At 38.3% G+C, this 8,205-nt stretch overlaps 1 protein-coding gene across 1 annotated transcript in view; it reads left to right on the top strand.

Annotated features, from left to right (window-relative positions):
- The first annotated feature begins 7,362 nt into the window (after window positions 1-7,362).
- CGA (glycoprotein hormones, alpha polypeptide) overlaps window positions 7,363-8,205 on the top strand; it is a 6,658-nt gene continuing 5,815 nt past the window's right edge. Inside the window, exon 1 of the mRNA XM_017824184.1 lies at window positions 7,363-7,454. The gene's annotated coding sequence lies outside the window, so the exon portion shown is untranslated. The remainder of the gene's footprint in view (window positions 7,455-8,205) is intronic.

Here is an 8,205-nt window from a genome sequence, read left to right as displayed (position 1 = left end):
CCTGCTTTGCAGAGGCTGCTGAGCTTTTTGGGCTGGAAGTCAGCTAGAAGTTTTCTACCAATCTGCACCTCAGGAAGTCTTCCATCATCCCCATATCATCATTGGTGAATCAGAGCTCAAGTCAGTCCAGCAGTTTAATTACCTGGGAAGCATCATCTCCTCGGACGGTAAGATTGACGGAGAGATAGACAACAGGTTAGCAAAGGCATACAGAGCTTTTGGAAAACTCCACAAAAGAGTTTGGTGTAATAAACGCTTGAAGAAAAGTACAAAGATCAGTGTTTACAGAGCCATAGTGCTGTCTACTCTTTTATATGGGTCTGAATCATGGGTCATTTACCACCACCACTTGTGACTCTTAGAACGCTTCCATCAACGCTGCGTCCGTACAAGCCTAAACATCCACTGGACTGATTATGTGACTAATACGTCTGTTATTGAACAGGCAGCAGTCACAAGTATTGAGGCCATGTTGCTGAGAACACAGCTGCGCTGGGCAGGACACGTCTCCAGGATGAAGGACCACCACCTCTCTAAGATCTTGCTTTGTGATGAACTTACCACTGGCTGCCACAAGAGAGGAGCCCCGAAGAGAAGATACAAGGACTCCCTGAAACAACATCTCAGCTTTGGCCGTATTGATCATCATCACTGGTCTACTCTGGCCTCCAATCGGGAGGTCTGGAGACACACTATTCATAACTCTGCTGCTTCTTTTGAGAACACACGCAGAATCATTTTTGAGGAGAAAAGACAATGCAGAAAGAACCGTGTCTTGCCAATACCACCTAAGGAGACTTTCCTCTGTGCCTTTTGCAACTGGACTTATCTATCTTGCATTGACCTTTTCAGCCATCAGCGCGTTTGCAGCAAGCATGGGTAGAGTCCTTCTCAAATCTTCATTCACGAAGCCTAGCCATGATGATGAAAGAGGACACACCATTTGAACTAGGAGATTTTATTTAGTTGTTTCTCAGCTCTTTAATTTTGTATCTAAACTTACCTTAAGAAATAGCATGGTTCACAAAATAATATAAAATAGCAGCTTTTAAATTTTTACTGTTTTTCAGACCGCCTTCCCTGCCCTCTCCCTCCCCACAGATTTACAGCTTAGACCTTTGCAGTATAGTTAGATAAACATTTACCTCAAATTTGAGGTGTAAATTTGCTGGATTGTTGGCCCTTGAGCACAGCCGTGTAATATTGCTGGCAGCAAATGACTACTGCTCTGCCTTGTGAGAGTGGCTAAATTTCAACAATGTGGGAAATCAGCTCTCAAAGTTTTCAAAGCACTGTAAGATCTATTTTGAAGTGTTATTATGTAAATGTAAGACCTTTTTATTTCTGATAGACAACTGTATGGAGGTGGGCAACACTGGGCTGCTTTACTTTCCGATACAGCATTAATTATAATGCTCTAGCCCATTTTCCATGTGCTGAGTCACACTGATAGCCAAATACCATGTATAATTCACTTTTTTAGTTGCTCTGAAAGTCTCTGGCAAACGTGAACCAAATGCTACACACAGTTTCTCCAAAGAGGCAGGTGGCTGTGGGAAGGGGCTGCTTAGACGTGATCAGAAGAGATCACTGTGAGTATGGGACCAGACCTGCTGCACTACGTATACCTGACACCTCATCTGGAAATTTTGGTGATGTCTTAAGAAAAATGCCCAAGTGGGTGGAACAGAAAGAGTTTAGGGGAATGCCTTTACTCCTCCAAACCCAGTATAAAATGGTGAGCTCTCCAGAGCAGGGGACCATCTCTGCTTGTTCTCTGTGAGGCTTTTTTAGGTGCTGCTGCAATATGGAACCTAAATATGGTGAACTTTTTATTCAGCCAAATTACCTGGTAGCCAGTTTTCTCTGTTCAGTGACAGTAGAGAGAGTAACAGCAACCTGGTAATGATCCTCTCGGTAATTTGATAGAAATAAGCGGTTTTCTTCAGAAGCCTTTTTACAGCTACGTTTCTATGTCAGTACATTTTTTTATTATCAGCACTGTAGACTACTTCTTTCTTGCTGCAATTTGATTGGAATTTGAGGAACTTAGGCATTTTTTTCTATTTTAATTTGTAAAAAGCAAGAAATACACTTCTATGAAATGTGAAAGCAATTAATGATAGAAACCTCTACTAATAGAAGAGGTGATACAATGAGCATATGAAAGCATTCAGATTTGGGGTTAGAGAAAGATAGTAGTTAATTGTCTGAACAATTATTACTGTATAAGATAATGAGAATTGCTGAATGAGACATCCTGCATTATTGATCAGGCTTCTTTGTTTTAGCTGTGCTAGAGGTATACATTTCACTTTTACATGGCTATGTATCAGGTCTAAACCTCACATGTAATGATCTGCTCATATGTTTTTTGGGGTGGTTTTTTTGTAGTGTTTTTTTTTTTTCATGAAAAAAAGATAAATGCTGAAATATGTTTAAAGTAAGGCTGCATTATCTATCTCTCGTGGGCTACCCTTATGGAGCTACCCTTATAGTGCAGGAACATATTCATTGACATAATCAGTTTGATCAGTAGACTACAGAGTCCAGTGTTTTAGCTGTGTCTGAAAATAAGCACTTAATGTTTCAGGAGTCTAACAAACCTGGTTACTTCAACTCAGCAATGTTATAAGTAACAGGAACAGACCTTCTTGTTACCTTGTGAGCTCATTTAGTCATTATATGAGGTGTCGTTACTTTTATTAATTAAAAGTAGAATAAAAGAATATTCAAATACTGTCTCTAAAGGCCTTGAGGTTAAATCTACATGTTAATGACATTTTGTTTACTGTTCCGCAATGCTGTGAGAATTGTAATATTATCTGTTCTAAAATTACTCAGAGGAATTGGATTTCAAATAAACCTATTCTAAAAAGAAGCATGAAAACAGAGCTAAAAAGAAGCCATCATCCTATTAGTACCATAAGTTGCCCAATAGCGAGAAATGATTAAACATTTTGACCTTGACAAGTTACAGTAAGAAAGGGGAATAAAGTATATCTATTCCTTATAATCTTTCTGTTTTTCATCAATGGTACAATTTTTACTTATCTTTCATGAAATAATGTTTATTGCACATATTTCTGAAGTGCCATCATATGTAATATTAATTCCTTTAAAAAACGAAAAAAAAGTATTAGTGAACCCTCTTTATGATTTTAGAATGGGAGAGGCTTTCCAGTCAATTATTTATGTGCGATAAGTACTGAAAGCCTTATTATCTCAGAATAATCAATGTTTGGCTGAAGCTCGAGAATGCTAATAACTAATCTTAAAAGTCCTGATCCAGTGTCATTTGAAATAATGGCAGAACTCCCATCAATTTTAAGCAAAGGAGGATGAGGCCAGAGAGTATGGTTTTGAGAGATAGTTTGAGATAATCAGTTGAAAACATCTGTAGAAGAACAGAAGATTTACTTTCACTCTTGCCATAATACAGTATGAAGTATTTCAGCAGACAGGAGTTCTTAACAGTGTGTATCTGTATTTTATGTTGCCTTGGGGAATCTTTTTTATATGTATATATACTGAGCTGGTGTTATTGTCTCTGGGAACAGCAGGATGGCAGCTGAAAAAATTAGGAGCAAACGGGGAAGGAGTAGGCAGGCTCAGTGAAATATTGAAATACCTATCTGTTTTTTTAGCACTCAAGTTTCTTTTTTTCCTTGAATCCCTGAAATATTTTTCTCTCCAGGATATGCTTTCACTCACTCATTCTGGTGGGGCCATTTGTTGTTCTCTCTCTTCAGCAACTCTGATAATTTGCCTACGCCACTGCAGAGCAGCTTGTGGTATGTGGGAGCCAGTTTCCTCCTGGAACATCTGAAAGACAGCGCGGGAAATGAAGGAAGTGACACCATAATGCAAGAAATAGTACCAGCCTTTCAGGATGCCATCTGGTGTAGGGTCTAGTGCAGGCTCAGACTTGTGGGTGCTGTGTCAGCCTGTAGGGCAGGGCTGGACAAAGATGCCAAGGAGGTATTCAAAGACTGCAAGTGAGAAGGAAAGAGGAGTTTCTGCCATTTGGTGAGCATTCCTTTCTCTCAGATGGAGGGCTGCTGTTTTCTCATTTTGCACAAATTATGAAGGGTAGATTTTGGCTGCATTTGGATGAAGTTCTGAAATGTAATTTATTATTGGAAAAAAATCCTCCAAAACTCAACCTGTTTATCCATCCAAGCAAAAAATGCTATCAAAACTTCATTTTAAAGGTTGTTTCTTCTCATTTGCTTATCTACAAAAAAATGGGAAAACCAATAAGGAAGGTAGACATGGTTCTGATGAACACAGCAGTAATTAAAAAAAAAAAGGTAGAGGTGCTTTCTACTGTCTTTTCTGCTGGGGTAAGGTATAGCAAACCTTATTAAAAGTAGGTAGATTTTGTTAAATAGTGCTAATCTGTGACCACACTTGGAGGGTGTTTTTCTGTTTAATAATTGAGTAGACTTATTTTAAATAGAAGTGTTTGTTTTCTGTAGCAAGGGAGCCCTTTCCCAGTTTTTTACTGACAGTGCTGGGTGTCAGTGCTGAGTGGCAAAGCAGAAAAGCTTTCCTTTAGTGAGGAAGAGGCAGCATCAAGAAGGAGCCTGCAGATAAGCAGATATCGCTAAGTAGGGAAGTAGGACAGATACCCCGAGACAGCATCTGGCAGAGTAGAGAAAGAGACATTTAACTCTCCTTTCCAGAGAAAGCCAGACAAGGAACTGTAGGGACCCAGCTCCTAGAAAAGTGCAGAAAGTTCTGAAACTCCATAATATTTAGGTGCTGAGCTCATGACGATTTCAGTCTTAACAAGCACTATATTTAGTTTCACTTATGTTCCTTAATAGAGTCCCAGTCCAATTTCGGAACATAGTGGCCTCAAAGAAACTAGAAAATTTTAGTAATTTGTTGATTTTTCCAATCCAGAATGGCAAAATACTAATCTTGGCAAAGCATATTCGATGGTCCATTTTGGTGTACATACTTACCTATATTTTCATCCATATACTTATATAGTCTTATTTATACTTATAAAATCATAAGAGCAGTGTGGCAAAAAAAACCTGCAAGAGTATTGCTAAGTGATTTAAGAATACATTTTTTTAATAAACTGTCCCCCACCAAAACAGTGAGCCACATTCTCTCATTTCTCATTCAGTCACACATTAAGACAGATTTGACCAAGTATTTTTAGTTGGAGATTTGGAGCGGCTAAAGTAAGAAATCCTCTTAATAAAAATAGGAGCTTTTTTTAAACTATCTTTTATACCAGTGTAATTCCATTGACTTCACAAGATTTATTCCTAATATATTCTGATAGGGAAAGAGTACCGGGTTGTGGGAACTTGAATTTTTCTCCTTTGCTATGTGAGTAACACTGTCACTGTGCTGCAGTCCTTCTAATGAAATAAATATTTTGTATAGCTTTTGCTTTTTGTTAGTTGTTGTTATGCTACAATACATAGGTAAATAAGTAGTAAATATGAATATACAATACAATAATTATGGTTTTCCCAATTATGAAGATAGTTTTCTAGTTTTTGTGAAACATCACAAGTCATCCTGTGTTTTCTGTAGGACTGCAAGGTGAGATGAATATGAAATGGACAGGACAGAAGCACTTTATAAACTTCAGCCATTTGCTTTGAATGACAAACATTAAGCTTCTGTCTTCCAGGGGGAACATTTCTCAGGAAGCTATGTTACCAATAGCTTTCAAATTTCAGTGGTATGCTTTTGTTCTTAAATTAAGCAAGATTTGTAGGGAGAGAGACTGTTTTTTTACTTCTCTTTTATTGGACCAGTACATATTGTTCAAAACACCAGACAAGCTTATAGGTGCAGAAATCCATCTTCAGCTGTGAAAGAGAAGCCAATTTCAAGCCAAGTATAGGCTAGGGACAATTGTTTTGGGTTTAACTTTGTTACACTGATCAGTTGAACAAATGTAAGAGAAAAAAGTGCGTGACATCTTGCAGCAGGTAAGGTTGTTAATGAAGACAGAGGTGATAAGGTTCCGATAAATGTGTCTGAAATAGCTAACAGAGTCTGGGGCTGTTGCTGTTACTAAAAAGAAAATCGAGGCAAGGGAGAAGAAAACTGAACAGCAGAAATCTGCAGAGGTGTGATTCTCCAAATCCAACTGTACAATAAACATTTTGTAAGAGACTGTTTGTGAATCAAAGCCTCACTTTCGCAGGAACACAAGAAGCTGTAGGGGGTCTCTTTCAATATTGCATCTCCAACAGTGCGTGACACGAACCAAGTGCTTGAAAGGTAATTTTAGGGCTTTGGATGCTTAGTAATTTTTTTGAATCTATAAAACATTTGTAAATTTCTATGGTTAGGACAGCGAGCAGTCCAAGGTAGTTACCCTGGACTCTCAGTGATGAAAAATAGGTGCACCAGAGTGCATAACTAGGGTTTAGGTAGTTAACTTCTGCAGTGAACTTCTGACATATGAAGTAAACCTCCTTCAAGTCTCCAGGACTTGAAAACACAATAGGGCCTTGAGCACCAACCCGGGGCTGTCTGCTTTGCCAGGGGATGTTCCCAATAGGCGTTTGGATGTTTGCCTCAGGTTTGGGGGGGGAAGGAAAATGCTGAATGGATGCAAGCCCTGCTGTGCCACTTGGTCTTGGTGCCTCAAGTCAAAGCGGAACCCATCTTATTTAGCCAGAATTAACACAGACACTGTCACTTGAAATTGAGGACTTCCAAGTCCCTAAACCTTAAAAATCTCACCTTGGTGCAGTTTTTAGAAGTGCCTCCATTGCATTAACTTTATTCTAAAACCAAGATAAGATCTTGCCAGAAATCTTACCTTTACAGAGGGGATCGTACTATATTTATCCATGCATTCATTTTCTAGACGTTAAATTCAAATGGAGATTATTCTTCTAAATGTTTGTATAGGTCACTGCTGCTCTTTATTTTTTTATTCTCTGCTAACACAATGCCATTGGTATAGAAGTAGTTTATGCTGGGTTTTTTGGGAGGGGGTTTTAGTATTATTCTCCAGTTTAATGGGAAGTACTAGGAAACCTTAGTAATTTGTCTTTTTTCAAAAGTGAGATTCTGTTCACTGAAAACTGCAGCAAAAAAAAAAAAAGGATGTTCAGTGTTTGACTTCCCTAAGAAACTCATACAGCACTGAGTTTGTGCTCTCAATCTGACCTTTCTTTCATTATATAAGAAAAAAATAATCTTTATGAAAGTCAAGTTGAAGATAAGATCAGCAAGGTGGGCTGGTAATTACATAAAGTGATGTTCAGTCATTAGAGAAAATGTACAGTTGATCCAATGGCTTAGATGTGGGCGAGAAATATGATCTAGCTTTTACAGGTATAAAAGAAAGATGCAACTTTTTCATACATCAGTTTTGGGAACTTATATCCAAGAGTCGAGGACAGCTCAACTTCAAACACCATCCTGCAGTTTCTCTGATTTATTCTTGTTAAACAAGGGAGGTAATATATTTTTAATTTTTTATCACTGTTGAAGGGGAACAATTGCGTATTTTTTCACTTTATTTCCCCTTCTCTCCATTTCATTCTCTTTCTCTTCTCCTTCCATTCTGTCAAAGTTTTTACTTTGAAAATTAACTGAAAGGTTGCTTTGGAACTAAAACATCAGTGCTTGGGGTTAAACTAGTTTTGTAAGCTAGAGAAAACAAGGTTCTAGGATTGACTTGCTAAATGTTAATAATGTGTGATTTCTGTTTGAGTCCAGTAATTTTTTGTTAGTAACTGTGTGTTTTTCTCCTGCTCAATGTTGTTGTGTCAAATATTACACAACCTGTTGTACTAGCACATCTTCTAGAACCTTTAAATTCCCAATCATGATCAAATATGTTAAGAGAAAGGAAAAAAAGATGTTAGTGAAGATTTTTCAGCCTTCAACAGTTTGCAAGCAGATTACTGTGTGCGTGATGTGGGGCTGCAAGTGAAGTTTTGCAGTTGTAGTTCACTGTTGCTGTGACACAGCTGTACCTCATGGCCAAGCACCCCATAAAGAAATGAGCACAATGTGTAGAGCGTTTAACTGCTGTTGGGTATGACAGCACCACCGTCACCCTATGGAAAAATACAGAAGGACATCTCAAGTTTATGCTGAACTCATTAGGTTATTGCATACAATCAGTACAAAGGATGGCCCTTGAACAGAGCTTGCTACCATGTCTGTGTCAGGACATGGCCCACAGAGTTAGACAAGTGATTC

This window comes from Lepidothrix coronata, unplaced genomic scaffold (genome assembly GCF_001604755.1).
Source record: "Lepidothrix coronata isolate B3197 unplaced genomic scaffold, Lepidothrix_coronata-1.0 Scaffold4, whole genome shotgun sequence".
Taxonomy (NCBI): domain Eukaryota; kingdom Metazoa; phylum Chordata; class Aves; order Passeriformes; family Pipridae; genus Lepidothrix; species Lepidothrix coronata.
Note: the sequence above shows the minus strand (reverse complement) of the source record. Positions and strands in the feature narration are given on the sequence as shown.